Source organism: Poromitra crassiceps (genome assembly GCF_964638095.1).
Source record: "Poromitra crassiceps genome assembly, chromosome: 28".
Taxonomy (NCBI): Eukaryota; Metazoa; Chordata; class Actinopteri; order Beryciformes; family Melamphaidae; genus Poromitra; species Poromitra crassiceps.
Window position 1 is genome coordinate 5,060,024 of NC_139651.1, and position 22,575 is coordinate 5,082,598.

The 22,575-nt window shown below is 48.0% G+C and overlaps 1 protein-coding gene across 1 annotated transcript in view; it reads right to left on the bottom strand.

Annotated features, from left to right (window-relative positions):
* Positions 1-21,850, bottom strand: part of cemip (cell migration inducing hyaluronidase 1) — a 195,143-nt gene extending 173,293 nt beyond the window's left edge. Inside the window, exon 1 of the mRNA XM_083662274.1 lies at positions 21,753-21,850. The gene's annotated coding sequence lies outside the window, so the exon portion shown is untranslated. The remainder of the gene's footprint in view (positions 1-21,752) is intronic.
* Between the last annotated feature and the right edge of the window lie 725 nt (positions 21,851-22,575).

Consider the following 22,575-nt stretch of genomic DNA (forward strand, 5'->3'; position numbering starts at 1 on the left):
GCCTTCTCTCTCACCCTGACAGGAACGCAGCAGCTCCGGAGCCAAACAACTGAACACTGAATCTCGGCACCAAAACGTTGTCGGCCGCAGACCCAAAATATGAGTGTCGGTGGCCTTAGAGAAACATTTGATTCTGGCAACGGGGGGGTTGTTAAAAAGCCACATCAGTGGAAGCCACATGCTCCTCCACCGTGTGAGCCTCGCCGGTGACTTAACCTGAGGGGGTTACACTGTACTGCTGCCCTCTCCACGGCCTGCACACACACACACGTGCCGCACGCACACACACACACGTGCCACACACACACACACACAAACTTATGTGCCACGCACACACACACGTGCCACGCACACACACACAAACTTATGTGCCACGCACACACACACACACACACACACACACACACACACACACACAGACACATGCCACGCACACACACACAAACGTATGTGCCACGCACACACACACACACACACACTTATGTGCCACGCACACACACACACACACACACACACACAGACACACTTATGTGCCATGCACATACACACACACACAGACACACACACACACACACACACACTTATGTGCCATGCACACACACACACACACACACACACGCGCGCACGCACGCGCACACACGCACACACACACACACACACACACACAGTATTTGTTGCATTTCTCCACATTCATCAGAACCTTCGAATGGTTTAAAATAGGAATGCTCTGTGGTTTCTCCTGCCCACTTTCAATTACACTTTCACCTCAACGCTCAGGCATCATTTAGATGTTCTATACTGTGTTTCATTAGAACATTAGCTTGAGAACGTTTGTTGTCATCGCTTAGAAATATTTCAGTGTGCAGCCTGACTTTTGCTCCGGCGGACTGACAAGCTGCCATGAAAACACCAGTCACACACTCACTACAGAACCCAATATAATGTCATCCTATTACACCCAATCAATAGCCCTCACCATCAGCCACCCACAGAGATCCTCTGGCAGAGAGCAAAGCAGCCTCTAGCTGAAGAGGAACTCCTAAGAAAGAGCTGGAGATGGATCGGCCACACAGGACGAGGGGACGGGCCACAAAACACCTGCCGCCTGGACCTTGAAGCAGACACACACCAAAAGACAGACACCAAAAGGATGGGCTACACCTGGAGTCAGCTGGAACGGAAGGCCCAGGACAGAGACAGCTGGAAGGCCCAGGACAGAGACAGCTGGAAAGCCCAGGACAGAGACAGCTGGAAAGCCCAGGACAGAGACAGCTGGAAAGCCCAGGACAGAGACAGCTGGAAAGCCCAGGACAGAGACAGCTGGAAAGCCCAGGACAGAGACAGCTGGAAAGCCCAGGACAGAGACAGCTGGAAAGCCCAGGACAGAGACAGCTGGAAAGCCCAGGACAGAGACAGCTGGAAAGCCCTTGTCGGCAGCCTATGCCCCAGGAGGGGGTAGTAGGCATAAGAAAGTAACTCAAGTAGATCTGCATTGTGAGCGGTGACTGTATTCACCTCAGTAGTAGCGGCGCATCACCTGGCCCAAGTGTGTCTTCTCTCAGTCGTAGCAAAAACGGTGGAAACCATGGCTGGAGCTCATAATCCAAATCAGAACTGCCTTTCTTTCCTTTTTATCGCTCACTCTGTCTTTTTTTGGTCATTTGTTGAAAAGAAAAAAGATAGAATCCAGGTTAATATGCAGCGAGAATGAGGATGAATGAGGCTCAGGTGTGCGGTCTAGTCGTTTGGGTAAAGAACAGGTAAGTGCTGGAGGAGAAGTGATCGAGCTCCCCGGTCAAACATTCAGCCAAAGCTCCTTCTTCGTTAAGAGGGCCCCGTAGGGCCCAAGCTCAATATAATTGGATGGGTTCTTTTTTTCTCTCCTGCAGGTTTTTGAGAATGATGACCCATTAGAGGGACTGTAACTCTTATGCTGCAGAGGAACTTCAGGATAACAGCAGCTATAGCAGGACTAGAAGATTTCACTGCTGATGATGGCATCTCTGTCTGCCCTGTGCCAAAGTGTGCCATGGCCTTAGGGGGGGCAGTGAGGAATGGGTGGCCAACGCAGGCGTGGCCCAGGGTCAACAGGCTCCTCCCAAGGCCAGACTCATGTAACAGTAAGTAATAACTCCACCTAGTTTAAATTACCACATAAAGTAAAAGGAGATCATTATGCCCGCATGTTTACTGGAAACAACTGGATTGGAATTTATGGGAAATCCTACTGGCTTTTTAAGGACAGAGATAATTGGTGACCCAAAGCAAAATGCTAATCTGAAACAAATGAACTTGCAAAAACGAGGGTTCGACCAATATGGTCTTTGGAAGGCAGATGCCTGATGTTTTTGGAGTGAAGCTATGATGTGATGATTTTCCCTGATCTTTTAGTTTGACTAATTCCCATGATGCACATCAGCAATCATAATCACAATCAAAATCAGTTTTGTAATCTGATCAAAATGTCAGTTCGTGTCCAGGTCTTCCCAGAGACGACCTGTGTAGTATCTATCAATGTCAATTCTACAGCAATCTGGGAACCCAGAGCCAATTTTCATTTGAGAGCCCTACCTTTTTTCCCCAGCCTCCTCCTGTACAGCGCGTCTCTCCTGCCACCGTCACTTCCTTTCGTGCTCCACTGTTTACAGTCTAAATAGCAACTTGCGCCGCGACTTTACAGTCATTTTCCCACTGTTGTTGTGAGACGAGTCGACCTCCTCTATGCAGCGTGTTTATGCGTTCACGTTATTAGCGAATAGCCGAAACGGACGCGGAAAAGGAAAGCGGTAGTGACGGAAAAGCCACCCGTCACTTCCTTTTCCGTGTCCGTCGTTTCGGGGGACTTCCATTCCTTCAGCATGAGTTTCTTGGCAACAGTCGTCCCCCTGTGTCAGAGACTGCTGCTGCAGATTTGAGGGGGTCTTTGATAAATAAATAAGCGATCAAACCCGTTGGGACTGTGGGGGCAGTAAATGTAAAGTTAGCGACAGCGTCATCATGTCTCAGGCCCGTCCGTGCTGCTGAGCCGACTGGGAACACGTGGAACAGAACAGAGGCACACACTGTACTGTACACACTTATGTAAAGGCACTTTACGCTTTGCAGCTGCCTTCTAACCGACACACACATCTTTCCCATCATGCACCAACACAGCATATGTTTGATATCAGCCGCTGAGTGTTAAGACTGAAAGCATATGGGCTAAATTACTAGAATATTTCAGCTGTTTTTCCTCACTGCTTTGGCGTATATTCCTCTCCCCGGCGCGTGCGTAAGTGTGCGTGTGTGTGTGTGCGTGTGTGAGAGGCCTCGCCATGGATGGAAGTAACCTCTGAAGAATCTCTTGAGTCCATTCCTAGACCCGCCACATCATTCAGAGGGCTTCATTCAGATCTGTAATTATAGAGCCAGTGTTTTTATATAGCCGGGGACATTAAGCTCTTTTTGACATGTGTGCGCATGTTTAAGGATAAAAATACCTCGACTCGCCCACCACAGTCATCACAGTGACATCATCCTTGTTACACCGCTAATGTATTAAGGGCTGCTGCTGCTGCTGGTGGTGGTGGTACAGACACACTGACAGCAGGGAGGAGTCATCACCGCGTTCTTCTTCTTCTGCAGCAATAACAAGCAGGAACAGCGATGACACAGACACACGCGGCGGGGCAGAGCGCGTGCCGCCGAGCTAACCGGGAGCTTGTTTTTCCTATCGGGTTTTTGTCGCTGCGTGTTTTAATTGCTCACCGAGGGGGACGACTGCCAAAGTGACAGCCAATTAAAAAGGAGGCAGAGCGTTTAACACGAGCGCCGCGTCAAAGTGATGCTCCTCTCCGTGCTGCTAATGGCAAATAAATACCTGCCTTCTCCACACGAGCGGGCGGCTCCACAGCGGCGGGGGCCTCCGCTCTGTTCCGTAACAGAGGGGAAAAACTCAATACAAATGATCACCATTAGAGGGAGATTTGGGATTCTCGTATAGACCGTTAAGCCCTCCATGTATAATTGATCCGTTGGAGATCTTGTCGGTGATGGTGATTGGTTCAAAAGAAGGGGCTCTCAAAGTGTGCCGCGCAAAATCAATCAGGTGACATGTTGGTACTATTTGGTCTGATTCTCGATAGGTTGACTGTCTTTCAGAGTCTGTAGCAGGCTCAGTTTGAAAGACAGAGTCGTGTTCCTGCTATCGTATGAAACTAGATGACCTAAGGCACCCGTTGGTACCAAGCACGCCATGCATGCTAGCTTGTCGTCAGCAAGGTGGCTAAATAAATTTAGGCTAAGTTTGGGCAGGGGAAAAACATTTTCAAAAGGGTCCTCTTTGTCACAGCCTACTGTTGTTAGGTATGGTGTGTGTGTGCGCACGTGTGTCTGTGTGCGCGCACGTGTGTGTGTGTGTGTGTCTGTGTGCGTGCGTGTGTGTGTGTGTGTGTGTGTGCGTATGTGTGTGAAAAAAACATCTACAAATGTCCAGAAAACAACACGCCTTTTTAGTCTAGAAGGTGTAATAGGATTTGTTTTGGAATTATTTTGTGTTTTCCGTTTTTCTTGGCTGGGCCTCACATCCAACGTTGGGTCCCTAAATTGGCCCTCAGTCATCAGAACGTCGAGAAGCGCTGGTTCAGAGGATCCAAATGAAGTGGCCTTCTGAAGGAAATGGAGCTCACGTATAAAGTGGTGCCGGCGCGCCTCCTCGGCCCGGAGGCACTTAAACGATCATCTGCATGATCGCAGACAAATTCGAGCCTTCCCATCCAGAACTCAGTCAGAACCGAGCCGCCAGCATTGGGCGGAACATGTTGCTCAGTAATACATGACTATGACTGCTTTTGCAGTAATTACTACAAAAAAATAAGGTGTCAGTTGTGCTAAAAATGGTAGAAATTAGATTACTTTTACGGGGCCACGCCTTTCTAAGATTACTTTTACGGGCCACACCTGGGGACAGCCGGAGAGGTTGGCTCAGGACGGATAGATACCCTCGTCGCCCCAGGAGGGGTAACGGGCGTAGGTTCAGGCTACTATATTTTAACACGGTTTGCTTTCTGTCATCGCTCATTATATCCTCATTTTCCACAGTTTTGAAGATGAGAGAGGATGCAATGGAAAAGTATTGGAAGATAAGCAGCAGTGCAGCAAATCACCGCTCTAGGGAGGCAAATAAAGCGATTTTTATTGCTTTTGGCAAAGCGCGACGTGTTTCTTCTTGGCGAACTCGACACTGCTGCTCACGAACCATGAATGTTGGCTAATTTACAGTATAATGCGGGCCAATGCATCCTCCTCCTCCTCCTCATCATCATCACTGTGGTCCTCTGAGGTATGAGTCGTGCAGGACGGGGATCAGAGGAAGAAGCAGTGTGATGATTGTTGTTCAGTTCAGTCGAGTTCAGCTCCCGTCTGTCTCTCTGTCTGTTTGTCTGTCTCTGTCTCTGTCTGCTGCTGTGTGAAGATCACCTTGCCTCTGGCTGAGAACGATCAACTCAAAGGCAGCCAAGCCTGTCCCTGCTAGCAATCTGTCTTTCTCAACGTGTGGTGAGGAAGAGTCACAGACAGACAGACAGACAGACAGACAGACATATAAGCGCGCTAACAGTGACATGGTGGCCAGAGGTGAGTGCCAGCTGATAACGTCATAAAAGTGTCATCTGAAATAAGTCAAAAACATCATAAAAGCTGATATTGTGGGTGTGCCGTGGCCCAACCTTTCAAATAAAATTGATGGTGATTTATGCTCAACGCTATGGTCCTGATTATAACTTAATCCCACTCTCGCACCCTCCCTCCCCGTCTGACGTGATAACCGACCATGAGACTTCAGGCACTCTTTCGTAGTTTGGGAATTTTTCTTCTTTTTTCTCCCGGGGCAAATCCTGGGCGGGGATAAACCCGGGGTCCCCCCCCCACTGACATGATCCTAACCACCAGCCAGCACCACCCCCGCCTCGGGTCCGGGCAGGGACTCAAACCCCTGGCCTGGTCTGTATAGCGTTATAGTTGTTGTTGTCCTTGTAACGTTGCCATGGTATGCTCAGCTGGTATGTTTGGACTCTAAATGACGGCTGGTATCAAGAAGCATTAGGCTTTGGTTCATGGCAATGAAGCTCTCTTAGAGGATCTGCAGCCGCCCCGCACCACCAACCATCTGCTGAAGGTATCTCTAGAAGCTTTCTAACCCGGCTGTGATGGAGACATTATTTTGTGCACGGCTACTTCTGCAATAGCCCTCTCCATGATGGTGCCAGACAGGGCTGCTAAAAGCCTTTTATCTTATTATTGATGCTATTATTGGAAACTATGGACATAAACACTGTCGCCATCTCTCTCTCTCTCTCTCTCTGCATCTCTCTCTCTCTCTCTCTCTCTGCCTCTCTCTCTCTGCCTCTCTCTCTCTCTGCCTCTCTCTCTCTCTCTCTCTCTCTCTCACCCCATGCCAAAATAGGAGGCTCTGGAGTAGTAGCTTCATGTCTGAGTAGCTGACTGGTGTTAATACCTCACACCTCTATTCTGTGTTCTCACACACAACAATAGCATTGCAGCCAGCTTCTAGTAACAAACACAGCTCACTCACACACACACAAACACACACACATCGACAAAGGCGTGCGCCCACACTCATTAAAACCATCGATTTGACATTAGGATGAATTATGAGCTGGAGAGGTAGGCTATCGAGGCTCTCCATTTGATCGCGCCATTTATTGACCAAAACCTTTTACAGAGCGAGGAGGAGGCCATTATCCTAGAGCTGTCTATTGGCTTTTGAATGGGAACATACTGTGCAGTACAGTATCTACATCAGACACATAAAGAGACCTGGAAGGAAAGGTAAGGCATCTTCCCTCAGCCAATTCTTGTCAAACGTCGAAGCCATCGCCCGCATCGCTATCGACAAACGCTAATGCCCAGTTCAAACCCAGTGGCAACCTCGTCTTGCAAAAGTGAAGCCAATGCATAAGTGCCAAAAACTGCAGTTCCTCGAATGGCCACTCGAGGCTGGCTGGCAGTCCTGATAGACCCTCGTGTTAAAATGTCAGACTTTACAGTAGAAATAAACATGTTTACAGCCTGGTAAAAAAAAAAAAAAAAAAAAAAAAAAAAAAAAACGTTTATGGTCTCAATCGCTAGGTCTTCTTCAATAGAGCATGATGTTAATTTTGTAAATTATGGTCCCATTTGGCGTAAAATAGACGATATAAAAAGACTATATGTTTCTGGGGCGTGATTGACAGGTCACCTGTCGAGTGATCGCGCAGTATATCACTCTCTGGAGGAGAATGGAAGCCTGGCCCACGCCGAGTGAGACACAGATCTAAAGTGAAAGTGAAAGTAACTTTCCAGAGAACCGCGTCCTCTCACCTTGTCTATACTCATAGAGAACAGCATCTTCTCACCTTGTCTACACTGGTGCCCACGCTGCGATGTGAGAGACCTCTGCCTGTCTTCTCCTGCACCCAGGTGGCTCATATTGCAGAATCACATTCACATGAACACACGCTGCCAAGGCACCAAGGTAGCAGCAGCGAGGAACTTACAGAGAAGAAAGACCACAACACTACAGTAATGGTCCCAACACGACATGAGACCGGGGATGCTGCAAAGCTTTTTACCATTTTCTGGGCAAAAGCATAAGAAAATGGCAAGCATTCAGCGATTCCACCCAAACTTTCTCCATAAGGAATTCCAAAGTTGGACTTTTCTTGTACAACAATAACGTCTGCAACTGCTCCGTTCCGATGCTTCATTGAAGCTCGCTGCATTATATAGTCAGATATTCAAACCAAAGATGACATTTTTTTATGGCAGTATCATTACAAGAAATGGAAAAACTCGAGCCTCCTTCTGCATGGCTTTATCCAACATTACCCTGTAATTCCGCCTGACATATTTGGTATATCTTCAGAAATACTGAGATTTCTCGTCTGGAATTCAAAGTGCGTTCTGTGGGTTTTGAACAAAGCTCGGCTGGGCGTTTTGTAATGATAGATCCATCCAGGGGTTGATGAGGTTTCTAATGGAAGGGGAGAGAATATCTGGGATACATTACAGCCTTTTACATAAAATGTCCTTAAAATAAAGTTTGCTGCAAGTTTTCTATACTGTTTCTCTGTGGTCACGGAGGAGGAACCTCTCTGTCATATCAGAGGTGGACAATAATATCCCATATTTAATAAAAGAGACTACACCAAGTGATAGCGCGCACACAGAGAGCAGAGATGCTGGGCCACAGCACACACACAGAGAACAGAGATGCCGTTATCCGGTGATGCGGGGGAACGTAAGGTCAACGCAGCCGCAGGGGGCGATATTTTCGGTCAGCTTTTTGCGTTAGTGTTAAATAATGGATATAGGGGGAGGCTGTGATGAAAAACGACTCGCGCCGCGAGCATCTTCGCAATCGCCTCGACGTGACTCCGCACCCGCCGGGCTGAGAAACAGATAAAGAGATTTAATCAATTCTCCGTGTGTGTTTTCCTCCACACCTCCCCGAATTAATTCAGAACACGGCGACCGAAATCCGCGGCTGCTGCAGCGGAATATATGAGCCGGGAGGAGGTTGAGGAGCGCTATAGCCTCGACCCAGCTCAAACTGATGGACAGAACTGGGCGTCAGGGCCTGCTATATGAGGCTCATATTGACTTGGCTTTTATTAAATATCAGATGTCAGCCCTCGGATATGACAGAGGTTTCTCTCGGATCGCTACAGAAAAGAACAGGGCTGGGGCACCCCGGGTAGTGCAAGCGGTAGGTAGATTCCCATACCAACACAGGTTCGAGCTCCCATGTTAACTCCGGCGTGGTCGGGGTAGTCCACACGGGCACAATTGGCTGTGTCTGAGGGTGGGAGGCCGGATTAAGGGTATGTGTCCTCCTGGTCGCTGCACCAGTGGTCGCTTTATTCGGTGCGGAGGGGAACTGGGGGGGAATAGCGTGATCCTCCCAGGGGGGAGTTGCGCTCTGGAATACCGAACATTTAATTTCTTCAAAGAGGTGGCAGGGTCTCTCCTCCATTCAGATCCTCTTACACCATTATCAATCTGCCATGTCCAGTGCATTTGTGATGATTACTTTTTTAATGTAGGCTACCCACGTTCCATTTAAACAACTTCAGACACTTTGCCACCCCTGACAAGAATACAATTCTGGATCAAACACAGACTGCTCTCTCTTGGATTTTTACCACGTGCACAGCTTGTGCTCAAGAGAAGGCATTTTGGGGGGTGAGTCAGGCATTCAGTCAGGAATGGATAACAGTGATGATGTCATCAGTGATGTCATCAGTGCTGGTGTCATCAGTGCCAAACTTGGGCTGTTGAAGCGGCGATGATGTCATCAGTGATGATGTCATCAGTGCCAAACTTGGGCTGTTGAAAGATTCCATGTTGCATGAGGTCGCCTGGCTGCTACATGACGCACGTGGTCCTGGGCCGAAGTTGCCCTGGTTGAGATAGAGATCACGACAGAAAATATCGGCAGCTGTGACCTGAATGCAGCAGCCAGATTATTAAAAAAAAAATTACAATTGCTTTTCTTCCTTTTTTCATATTACGTACAGTAAGATTAGGTGTTAAAGTACGCACTCAATATAACAAACAGCCGTTTTGGGATCACTAAATACTTAATAATTTGTTAGCAAACTAAGCTTTTTTCAGGGCAAACCAATACTGCAGCTCAGGGCAAAACCAGCTTGTTCACCAACTTTCAGGGCGATTTCCTCTGAATGTTGCTTATGTCCCTGTCACACACGTCAGAGGCTCTGACAGCAGCAGCCAGACGAGCAGACTGACACCCAGCAGAGAGGCAGGAGAGATGAGGAGCATCAACAACCAGCTGCACAGAGATCCAGAGATGTTTTATTCAGCACAGAGGCACGGGCCTGTGTGCACAAACTGCCACCACGCAACACGGAGAAACACTGCATGATAATGGACGGATATTAAAAGGTAAACCGGGAGTGATCCAGTGAACTCGCACGTTTCTGCAATCCACGGATACGTAGAATATCACGTTTGTGAACCAAAAACACGTTCCATAGCACGTTTCTAGATATGTGTACTGTAGTGTAGGTTATATCAACGTTACGTTATACATGTCATAGAGTCTGATGTTGAAATAGTGTGGTGGCCAATAAGGGTGTTGTGGTCGGAGTTGATGCAAAACTGTAGTTTTGTTTAAAATTTACGTTGAGATTGTACGTATCCATGGATTGCAGAAAATATACAATGCCAATGGAAACATTTTATTTTGTGTGTGTCTGTGTGTGAGCGTGTGTGTGTGTGTCTATGTGTGTGTGTGTGTGTGTGTGTGTGTGTGTGTGTGTGCCCGCGTGCGCACGTGCGTGCATGAGTGACAGCTATAAATGAGTCAGGGGCTCATGTGACTGACAAGAGTCATCTCTCTCTTGGCCCTAAAAATAATCCCTGTGGACGGACTACAGGTCTGACAGCAGCCTTGCACCAGCCATCACACCTACGCAGAGAGACAGAAGAGAAGGCATGAATAACAAACATGGGAGAGAAGAATGCAGACATGTCATGTCACTGGGCTTGTGTGTCTTCTGTTTGTGCTCTAATGAAAAGAAATGGAAGAAATTGATGATGCTGCAGCAGATCTCACCCGCTGAGCTGAGCGGGCGGCTGGCACCTGACTGAGTGTTCTTATCTAGACGCCATTGCGACCGGAATAGTTATGGTGCAATCCATTGCAAGTTCGGAAATCGAGAGATCCGATCTGAATGCGTTCCAGACGCATCTGCTCAGGAGAACGTGGCTTCACAAGCATGTACTGCTGGAGCTGCGGTGCCGCTTGCTAATCGATAGTCTCTTAAAACAGACTGTCTCATCTACATCCGGCGAATGCAGCTATACACAGTCTGTACGTTACACCCCCAGAACATGCACAAGGAAGTTGGGAAAAAAACATTCAGGATAGAAGTTTGACGGAATCCGACCAATCACGACACGTGTGTCTACGAAAAATGCGGCATATTGGATTCTGATTGGACTAATGAGCGGAAGACCCGCCTTTCTGCGATTCTGATTGGACTATTGAGCGGAAAACCCGCCTTTCTACTTCCCATTCCGGTTGGTGCATGATTCTCCCCCACGAAGTACAGACGGTATGGCGGAAGCATTTGAAAATTGCGGAAGCCAACTCGTCTGTTCTAAGAGACTAGCTAATCGAGGGTATACACCGACGTCACTTTCCCACCGGGACACGCCCCCTCAATCGGGAACACGCCCCCTCAGGACTGAGTGGGAAAAGCTATGGGCAAAACCTTCAGCAGAGTTCCTCCCTGTTGTTTGGAGCAGCTGTCATTCATCTAGGCCGATTACTGCATTCAAGCTCAGTCTTGCTGCCGCTCGGTGGGCGTGACCCCGCGGTGACTTTTGCCTCTATGACGTCACGTGCATACCCCTCTATTGGTCCGCGAGCGGCGCTCCACGCGATCACTGGACGAGCGACCTGTCAATCATACCCCAAAACATTTCATTTATTGTACTCTAAATGGGACCATAATTTACATTAATTAATGAATTAATTATTTACATAATTTACATGAATGCTGTATTCAAGAATTTAAACTGGCGATTGAGACCATAACCTCATTAGGAAAGTGTTTACTGAGGTCATACTGTAAGTCAAGTGAGAAGTAGGGTCATTTTCCCATTGACTACAATCAGACTTCTTTTTGGAGACAGTGGAGTCGCCCCCTGCTGGCCATTAGCAAGAATGCATGTTTAAGTTACAGTACTTCTGCAATGGTCTCATTTTTCAGAACCGGAGGTTGCCCCTTGGTCCTTACTGTGAAGAATCCTCTGGAGCAGCACGGTCAGGAAGTGATGCGGTTTACATTTCCGGTTTGTTTGGAATAAACAGAAGAACTATTAGGTCTGATAATATGTAGATATGTTACCTCTATGTCTCTCACTCTGCATCTCTCTCTCTCTCTCTGACACGCACACACACACACACACACACCAGGTGTGTGTTACAGTATGAACGTGAGCAGTGTTCCCCGTTGTAATGTCTCGCCCGCAGCTCGGGTGCTGCGTGGCCTCGCCTGCTTTATTGGCACGCGCAGTGCACAATCGCCTGCCCTATTGGCATGCACAATAATGCTCAACTTCGCATCACTGATGATGACATCACTGTCACTGATGATTAGGGCTGTGGCGATTCACTTATCTCCCGATTCGATACTATCACGATTCTTGGGTGCCGATTCGATTTATATTGCGATTCTTAAGTATTGCGATTCTACGATTATTGCGATTCGATATTACGATTTATTGCGATTTTTGTTTATTTTTTTCTTTTATTTTTTCAGTTTGTTTGCTTTTTTACACTAGATTAGAACATGGGAAAAGTTTAATCATACACTAGAGACTGTATATTATATATCATGAGTAGGGCTGGGCGATATAGTTAAAAACAGGGGTGGACTGGGATCATAATTCAGGCCGGCATTAGATACCAAGCAGGCCAGGCCGATATGGGCCGACGCGCGTGAAATTTGGGCCGTTTGAAGCCCAATTTTGGCCGTTTGAAGCCAGATTTTGGCCGTTTGAAGTCCAATTTTACAATGAGATGCACCCACTTTAACCCTGAAGTGTAATTATTACTTCAGACTAACTAATAAAGTAATAAAACCACTAGTAAACCAGTAGGCGGCGCCTGGCCTGCTGTTCAGTGAGTGGCCTGACTGCAAGCACCAAAAAAAAAAAAAAAAAAATTTTTTTTTTTTTTTTTTGCGATTATCGATTCTGGAATAAAAGATCGATCCAAAATATCGTGACATTAAAAATCGCGATACTTAGGTGAATCGATTTTTTCCCCCACCCCTACTGATGATGTCACAATGCCTATGTCATAAGATGATTTTTGGTCAATAATGATGTCACTGATCACTGGTGATGTCATAGACATTGTGACATCATCAGTGGGACAAAAATGAAACAGACCGCAGACTCAATCTGACTGTGGGTGCAAAACCACTGCTCTCACTTTCACCTCGATTATCACCTCCGTTACCAAAAGCAAGCACACACACACACACACGCACATACATATACACGCACGCTCACACACACACACACGCGCACGCACACACGCACACACACACACACATGCATATACACGCTCGTCGCTCACACACACACGCTACACACACACGCACGTTACACACACACACACACACACACACACACACACACACACACACACACAAACGCACGTTACACACACACACACACACAGATCACGCAACAGCTTGTACATTTGCACACACACAGACAGACAGACAGACAGACAGACAGACACACCTTAGAGTCCTTCCATATGTGGATAATGAGGCTTGCCTGTCCAAACAGATATCTTGGCACATTAAAGGCCAGGCTTGATAAACAAGCAGGACTTCCAAGTACATTCTGTCTGGGTGTGTGTGTGTGTGTGTGTGTGTGTGTGTGCGCATCTGTGTGTGCGTGTGTGTGTGTGTGTGTGTGTGTGCGTGTGCATCTGTGTGTGTGTGTGTGTGCTCACATGCATGTGCATGCTAAGCCACCATTAAGATAAGGTCAGTGTAGCCGTGTCATGTTGAGATCTGCCGTCAGAGCACAGACATGCTCCCTTTATCTGTGTGGAAGCTACGTGCTACGTGCTGCTAGCTCGGATTCTGCTTCCAAAACTGCTAATCGCTGATGATGTATTCTTGGCCTGTTGCATGAAAGGCTGTGCAGCGCGCGTCAAACACGTCAAGCTGCAAAACGCCAGCCAACAACGCTTCATATAGGAGCCCAATCTGTCTGATTGTGGATGAGAGGGATTTAATGAGAAGAGTTCCAGATGTACATATCTGAGGAGTGCTCTTAATGCAATATGAAGAAAACACTTTGTCTGTTTGATCGTTCCACATGGCGTGCCAGGAAATCTCACCGTCAATCACAACATGAAATCAATAGTTCTTCAGGGGGAAAAAAATCAAATTTATGCATTTTCCCCCTTAAAAGACTCCTATCCTCATTAAGCCAATTGAGCCAATTAAGTTTTTGGCTCACTAGCCAATGTGGCTAGTGGATTTCAATAGCCAAAAGATGATCTTAAATGATCAACGGAATGCAGATAATGTCATGCATTTCCTTTTTAAAAATGATGAAGTTGATTGAAGAACATAACGCATTTTATTTGTTTCAGTAGCCTACAGGTATATCAGCTGTAATAACTCCATCAACAGTTTTATATTACCTAAGGTTGCCCATCCCAACAACAAAACACCAACGACTTATTTCTCATTAAAGGATTTAGCAAAATGAGCAAACACGTTTTAAAACGCAAATATCGTGCTCCGAGCACAGGAAGTGAGATAAATCAATTTCCTCCCTGTGAAAAGCTTACCCTGCTAGGCATGGCTGACCAATTTGAGACCCGCGGGCCAAACGTGGTCCACACACTCAGTTTGTTTTGGCCCTCCATGGATTTGAAAATAAATAACTAATTGAATTCAAATGTAATTTCATATAACATCAACATTTATTTTTGGCCCCACGGCCGGCGTCCATCCAGATGAACCTTTGGCCCTTCATCGCAAAGAATTTGGGCACCTCTGCCTGCAGGAGACACAACTTCAGGCAAAGGTGGACGTGGAGGTTCCACCTCCAACAACCATGACAAGAAGATGTTCTATTACGAGCGAAGAAGACTTCAGGAAGTGAAAGTTGTTCTTGAACCACGTCCAAAACCATAACTCTTAACCAAAGGCCGTTTTGCTGCCTAAACTCAACCATTAGCCAACTGTTTCACATGGTAAACACGTGAAAATGATGCATCCAACTCCTGCCATCGTCACAGCATCCTTTTGTGGAGGAGGAACGCAACCTTCATAATTCATGTCGGCGACACCTCATCCAGGCACGAGCTCCTGTATTTCTGTCACAAAGATTTAGACTCAGCCTGGAGATGGTGGCTGAACTCCAGTCCTGCAAAATGTAGAAGACGTGTGTAAACAGACTTTGTCAGCGGGGTTTACCCTCCACTCCATCCCTCTCCTCAGCACTTTGATCTAAATTGGACCCTTGAGAGCTCGACCAGAACGCGGTCTGGAGAACGCGGCTGCTGCCACGTGTGTCCGTGTTGCCGGGCTTTGCGTGCAGCCTCCGGCGTGTGCCGTGCTTTAGAGTCAACGTCTGGTCTGTCTGTCTGTCTGTCTGACTGTCTGACTGACTGACTGTGTGTCTGTCTGTCTGCCTGCCTGTCTGACTGACTGACTGACTGTTTTTTCTGACTGTCTGTCTGTCTCACTGTCTGTCTTACTGTCTTGACTGTCTGTACTCATCTGACTGTCTGTCTGTCTGTCTGTCTGTCTTGACTGTCTGTACTCATCTGACTGTCTGTCTGTCTGTCTGTCTGCCTGTCTCACTGTCTGTCTTACTGTCTTGACTGTCTGTCTGTACTCATCTGACTGTCTGTCTGACTGTCTGTCTGTCTGTCTGTCTGTACTCATCTGACTGTCTGTCTGTCTGTCTGTCTGTCTGTCTGTCTGTCTGACTGTCTGTCTGTCTGACTGTCTTGACTGTCTGTCTGTCTGTACTCATCTGACTGTCTGTCTCTCTGTCTGTCTGTCTGTCTTGTCTGTCGGTCCGGTCGAAGCCCAAAATAACACAGGCTCTCTCACCTGCTGGCACAAAGCAGAAATAAATAACCTCTGTAGTCGCGCCAAGTCAACGCCTGGAATCAATGTGCACCCCGTTCTCCAGCTGGGTGGGGAGGAGGAGGTGGAGGTGGGGGGGTGGTGTTGAAAGCGAGGTGAACTGGCTTCTACTATGCAAGAACAAGTCCAGGCAGGAAAACACCTGCCCTAAACAATTTCACAGTCCATTACGTGCTTGATGGATGGGTCAACAACAACACAAACTAGACTACTAGTTTCTGTCTGGGTAACTTCTCTCTGCTACCAAGAAGACACAGCTATTATCTTTCCACAGCAGAGCAGACGAGGGAGAGCAAAGTATGCTGCAGAGCCAGCAGGCCTGAATGGAGGGGAGGGAGGGGGCGAGGGAGGAGAGAGGAGGAGGAGGGAGAGAGAGAGAGAGAGGGAGGAGGGAGCCAGGGAGGGAGGGAGGAGGGAGAGAGAGGCAGAGAGGGAGGAAGGAGGGAGAGAGAGAGAGGGAGGAGGGAGAGAGAGAAAGAAAGGAGGGAGGGAGAGAGAGAGGAGGGAGAGGAAGGAGGGAGAGAGAGGGAGGGAGGAGGGAGAGAGAGAGAGGGAGGAGGGAGAGAGAGGGGGGGAGGAGGGAGAGAGAGCGAGAGGGAGGAGGGAGAGAGAGGGAGGGAGGAAGGAGAGAGAGAGAGGGGGAGAGAGGAAGGAGGAGGGAGAGAAAGAGAGGAGGGGGAGAGAGGAAGGAGGGAGAAAGAGAGGAGGGAGAGGGAGGAGGGAGAGAGAGGGGGGGAGGAGGGAGAGAGAGAGGGAGGAGGGAGAGAGAGGGGGGGAGGAGGGAGAGAGAGAGAGAGGGAGGAGGGAGAGAGAGGGAGGGAGGAAGGAGAGAGAGAGAGGGGGAGAGAGGAAGGAGGGAGGAGGGAGAGAGAGACGGAGGAGGGAGGGAGCCAGGGAGGGAGGGAGGAGGGAGGGAGAGGGAGGGAGGAGGGAGAGAGAGGGAGGAGGGAGAGAGAGGAGGGAGAGAGAGACGGAGGAGGGAGGGAGGAGGGAGAGGGAGGGAGGAGGGAGAGAGAGAGAGAGAGAGGAGGGAGGGGGAGAGAGAGAGGGAGGAGGGAGAGAGAGAGGAGGGAGGGAATTTTTCCTTTTTCAATTGAGGCGAGAGAGCTGATGGTTTCCTGAAGTCAACTGTGGCCTTTGGCTGCCTGCCCAATCATCCACGGTGGCAGCCTTCTGCCAGCTCTTCCCTCTCCGCTCTGTGTGTGTGTGCGTGTGTGCGCGCGCGCGTGCATGTGTGTGTGTGTGTGCGCGCGTGCGTGCATGCGTGTGTGTGTGTGTGTGTGTGCGCGCGCGTGCATGTGTGCGTGCCTGTGTATGTGTGTGTGTGTGTGTAGTACTCCTGCAACACTCCCAGAGTTTAAAAACAGTGGCTGGAAAGTAGAGAGAGGCTTTTTTTGCTGCAAAGCGTTGCCTCCCTCACACTGCAGGAGGATTCCCTTAGACATCATAACACTATTAAGGCCAAACTACAGTCATATATATATATATATATATATATTTGCACAACTTCGCATCACTGATGACATCACAATTGCTCGAGTGACCATCACTGATCACATCAAGGAGTGCTCGAGTGGCGTCACTCAGCACACATTTGCTCAACTCCGCATGTCTCATAGACATTGTGACATCATCAGTGACATCACAATTGCTGGAGTGACCATCACTGATAACATCATCCAATGTGGGGCAAAAATCACAGAGAAACAGACAAACAGCTTATTCACTGATGACATCACTCACTTATGACATCACAATTGCTCGAGTGACCATCACTGATCACAGACTAATCAAAGTCACAAAAGAAAGCGTCTATATTTCAATACTCGCTATGATTGACAACTCGTAAAAGCTGTCATGAACTAGATATGTGTGTTATAGCAACTGGTCTGAAAGCAGAAAAACAGGCGTTTCTCTCTCTGAAAATATGACTTATTCCTTTAGAATCCAGACGGATGGAGCTCAGCACTGATCTAAGACCAGCCAGCCTGCAGCTCAGACACATTACAGTACTGATCTCAGACCAGCCAGCCTGCAGCTCAGACACATTACAGCACTGATCTCAGACCAGCCAGCCTGCAGCTCAGACACATTACAGTACTGATCTCAGACCAGCCAGCCTGCAGCTCAGACACATTACAGCACTGATCTCAGACCAGCCAGCAGCTCAGACACATTACAGTACTGATCTCAGACCAGCCAGCCCAGCTCAGACACATTACAGCACTGATCTCAGACCAGCCAGCCTGCAGCTCAGACACATTACAGCACTGATCTCAGACCAGCCAGCCTGCAGCTCAGACACATTACAGCACTGATCTCAGACCAGCCTGTAGCTCAGACACATTACAGCACTGATCTCAGACCAGCCAGCCTGCAGCTCAGACACATTACAGCACTGATCTCAGACCAGCCAGCCTGCAGCTCAGACACATTACAGCACTGATCTCAAACCAGCCAGCCCAGCTCAGACACATTACAGCACTGATCTCAGACCAGCCAGCCTGCAGCTCCCTCAGACACATTACAGCACTGATCTCAGACCAGCCAGCCTGCAGCTCAGACACATTACAGCACTGATCTCAGACCAGCCTGCAGCTCAGACACATTACAGCACTGATCTCAGACCAGCCAGCCTGCAGCTCCCTCAGACACATTACAGCACTGATCTCAGACCAGTTTAGACACATTACAGCACTGATCTCAGACCAGCTCAGACACATTACAGCACTGATCTCAGACCAGCTCAGACACATTACAGCACTGATCTCAGACCGGCTCAGACACATTACAGCACTGATCTCAGACCAGCTCAGACACATTACAGCACTGATCTCAGACCAGTTCAGACACATTACAGCACTGATCTCAGACCAGCTCAGACACATTACAGCACTGATCTCAGACCAGCTCAGACACATTACAGCACTGATCTCAGACCAGCCAGCCGAGCTCAGACACATTACAGCAGCTGCTCATCCGCAAGCAATGCAAGCCTATAATAAGACAAGGAATCTGTCCATGTCTCACACACACACACACACACACACACACACACACACACACACACACACACACACACACACACACACACACACACACACACACACACACACACACACAACAGCTTGTACATTTGCAAGTCAGCCGCAAATGGAAGGTGAGATGCCACCAACTCATCTTGTCCAGGCCTCAGGAGACGTCACTCTATTCTCTTTCCTGGTGTCTTCTTCTCATTAGATAACCACCTCCCCAAGGACTGATGTTCTGTGCTGCAACAAGTAGGCCAAGGTCTTCTTCGAGGTTTTACAGATTACGAAAGCGCCGATTGTAAGCTTTCAAATGATGTGTCAGACATTCAAATCTGAAAACGGTTGAAGAAGATCTGCTTATTTGAATGCTCCTACTGCTAAAAGCAACACTCAAGAGAAAGCCGCAAACAAGCTTGGTTTGCGCCCTGAACAAGCTTAGTTTGCCAACAACTTCTAAGTATTTAGTGATCCTAAAACTGTTTTGTTTGTTTAAATACTTTCTTTTTCAAAACGCAACCTTTTATCTTGATTTGTGCAATTTCACGGTTGCCTACCCTCTCAGCAGACCGTGTCGCGCTATCTCTTCATATTCTCTCCTGTCACTCAGAGCCTCTCTCTCACCTGGAGAAACCCCTCATCCTCTGCACACCCTGCCCTTCATCATCATCACCATCATCATCACCACCGCAAATGTCCTGCTCTTCTTCACTCTCATTCTAACCAAGACTGTTGGCAAGAACGAGAGGCTGACCGCACGATGATATCGGCACGGCATCGCTTCTGCTATTGGGCGATAAAGGCTTTCAAATGAAATATCAGCAGCATCAGCCCGAAACGAGACATTTCAGGCTGATAAAATGACACTTTAATGGCGCCCAAATGCTTCATGCTTGACTAAATGCTTGAGCAAATGTCTCAGGGAGAGAGCAGCATCATCCAAGCCTGTTTAAGAGTCAGATAAATCTTACAGATTTGATTGAAAGAGAATGTTACATAGGTAAAAAATGTGTACATTTTGAAAAGCACTGTATTTGTCTGCATTAATTCCACTGCAGGAGAGACCGTTCTCTGAAATTAGGTGTGGGGAAACAATGTGTGCATATATCCGTATCGGCAATCAGCCAGAAGAGTTGGAAAATATCGGCATATCGGATATCGGCAAAAAAAAAATCCACTATCGTGCATCCCTATATTAGCTTACACCCTCCCTCCCCATCACCCTCATCACCACCACCACTGCATTCCCTGTACTCCTCCACTCTCATTCTAGCCAAGACCGTTTGTTTAACTTTTATTATCGCCAGGCAGGTCGCTTTGAAACAAACAAGTTGTCTACAAGGAATGTCTGGCATCCTCCTCTTCATCATCATCATCATAATCATCACTATCGCACTAACGCAGCAGCCCATCACTCTCCTGTTTCCACTCTCCCTCCTCCTCCTCCTCACCTCTGGAGGACACGGAGGCGGTGTGGGAGCTATAGCGCAGACAGACAGCGGCAGCTCGTCAGACTCCGTTTGCTCTCTAAAACCACTAAAACCCTCTAAATCCCATTTCATCATGCAGTCAAAGCTCAAATTCGACTTTTTTTCTTTTGACTGACACACACACACACACACACACACACACGCACGCACACACACACACACGCACGCACGCACACACACACACGCACACACACACACACAGATCCTATTTTCATTTGAGCATGCAGCTCCATTCAAGCATGGCCAGACAGACACGGCTGACATATTGACTGCTGTCAGCTGCTCTCTCATTGGATTAACTCCATTGCACTTGAAGGAAGTGGTGTTTACCAGGCATTATAAGCAGACTGGGAGTGAATGATCATTATCATCATCATCAGAGCACCATAGATAGGAATACTTTATATAGGGTAACTAATAGTTATCTAAATAGTAGACTAAATAATGTCATTTTCAGATGTTTGTCTGATGACTATATCGCCCTCTGCTTCTAACGGGCTAAATTAAGCACCACAACAACACGCTTCAAAGTGCAATTCAAATGAATATTCATATATGCACATTATGCTAATCTGATCTGATTACCGTGTGTCAAATGATTACGCACTTACACAAAGCAATTTTGAACATGACGCACAGCAGCACACAACAACAAGTGCATAAAAATGAGAAAACGGTGCACTGACCTGTTGGAGGGAAGGAAGGAAGGAGCCTTGGAGAGCAGCTGAGAGACACTTGACTCGGTTTCCTATGGAGGCGCAAAGCAGCAGCGCGGCTCCGGAGCTCCGAGTGCGCACTGTCCGCACACAGCTAGACTGCAGGAGAAGCCCGCTTCCCGGTGATGTGGTGAATAAAACGGTCACCGCGGGGTGAACACAATCAATTGTAAGGCTACTTGCAGACAATTTAAATCATTCATTTCCCCGTGAACTTGCATCTGTTTACCATCATAAGTCAGGCTACAAATTGGGTTAAACTCTGTTGATACAAATAGAAAGGTGAGTTAAAGTGAGTTTGGGTGGTGCTGCCCTCCAGAGCCATATCGGAATAATGTAATGTTATTGCTACTCTCTCGCCGTAGCAGCCAGCAGCCCGCTCTGGAGACTGCATGCGCGCATCGGGGCGCGCTGACAGCCCGGTAACGTTTAGCGCTGTTTTCTAAATTCTATTTTTGCATTTCCAGCTGCGCGACCTCGCTCGGAGCGTGACTTCACCTCCGCGAGAAATGCGGGTGGAAACAAACAAACGGTGCTCTGAGCGCGTGCTAACCGGTGGTCCACTTACCTTCACGGCGTGGCGGACAGTTTGTGTGTGTGGCGTGGCGTGCATGTGTGTGTGTCCACACACCGCACCCACGCAAAGTGACAAGATCTAGGAGCCGCTCCAGCCCACCTGTGGCTCGGCAGCGGCAACATTACGCACGGAGAGACCGCACCACTGCACCGATGCAACATCATGTGTACCACAAGTTAACACACCACCACCAAAAAACACTAAAAAGTGTCCATGGATGGACACGTACCGACCTGTAGCATGTAACCCGTGTGGGATCGCCTGGGAGCGTTTTCAGACGTGCAGGTCGGAGCGGGAGCGGTGATGGTGATGCTGCGCAGCGGGTGTTCATGTGTCTTCAGCCGGTGTGTGAGCGCAGAGACGCGGCCATCTCCGTGGCGCACGGCGCAGTGCCGCCTCTATTTACTACAGCTGGAGCCAGGGAAAACACGCCCACCGGTGGACGGGGGGGGGGGGGGGGGGGGGTGGTTGGCGGCGGGGAGGGGGGCGGGTAGCTCATCCCCTCATCCGCTCCGGGATTATACTGCAGAGAAATGGACATAATAGATAATGCTGTGTGTGAATGCCTTTTTTGTCCATTTTTCGAAGCACGTTCAGGCACGAACGTTCTTCAAAGGTTATAAGAAAGATTACCAAACGGGAACTTTTGGGCAACACAGGAATGTTAGGCTATATAAGAGTCTTATATAATAAAACTATTGGGGTTGTTGCCCAGACAGCAAATACCTCATGTGTTATCATGAGTTTAGTGACCATGGCCTACTTGTTTTTATGGCATCGCTGAAATAGTCCTATTGATAGTACTCTGTTACATCACCACACGGCCATCTTGGTAGGAAAGTAACAGGTGATTGTAATCAATTAACAGGTGATTACAATCAAGTGACACAAACAGCCAATGAGCTGTGTGTATTGTAGCACCATATTGGTAGGAAAATGCTGGTGACATCATTAGAATACTATGAATAGGCTAACCTATTGCTCAATATTGAGTTTATAATGATCTTCATGGTATTCAGTGCTGCCCCTAATGGCTGATCACCAATAAAAAAATTT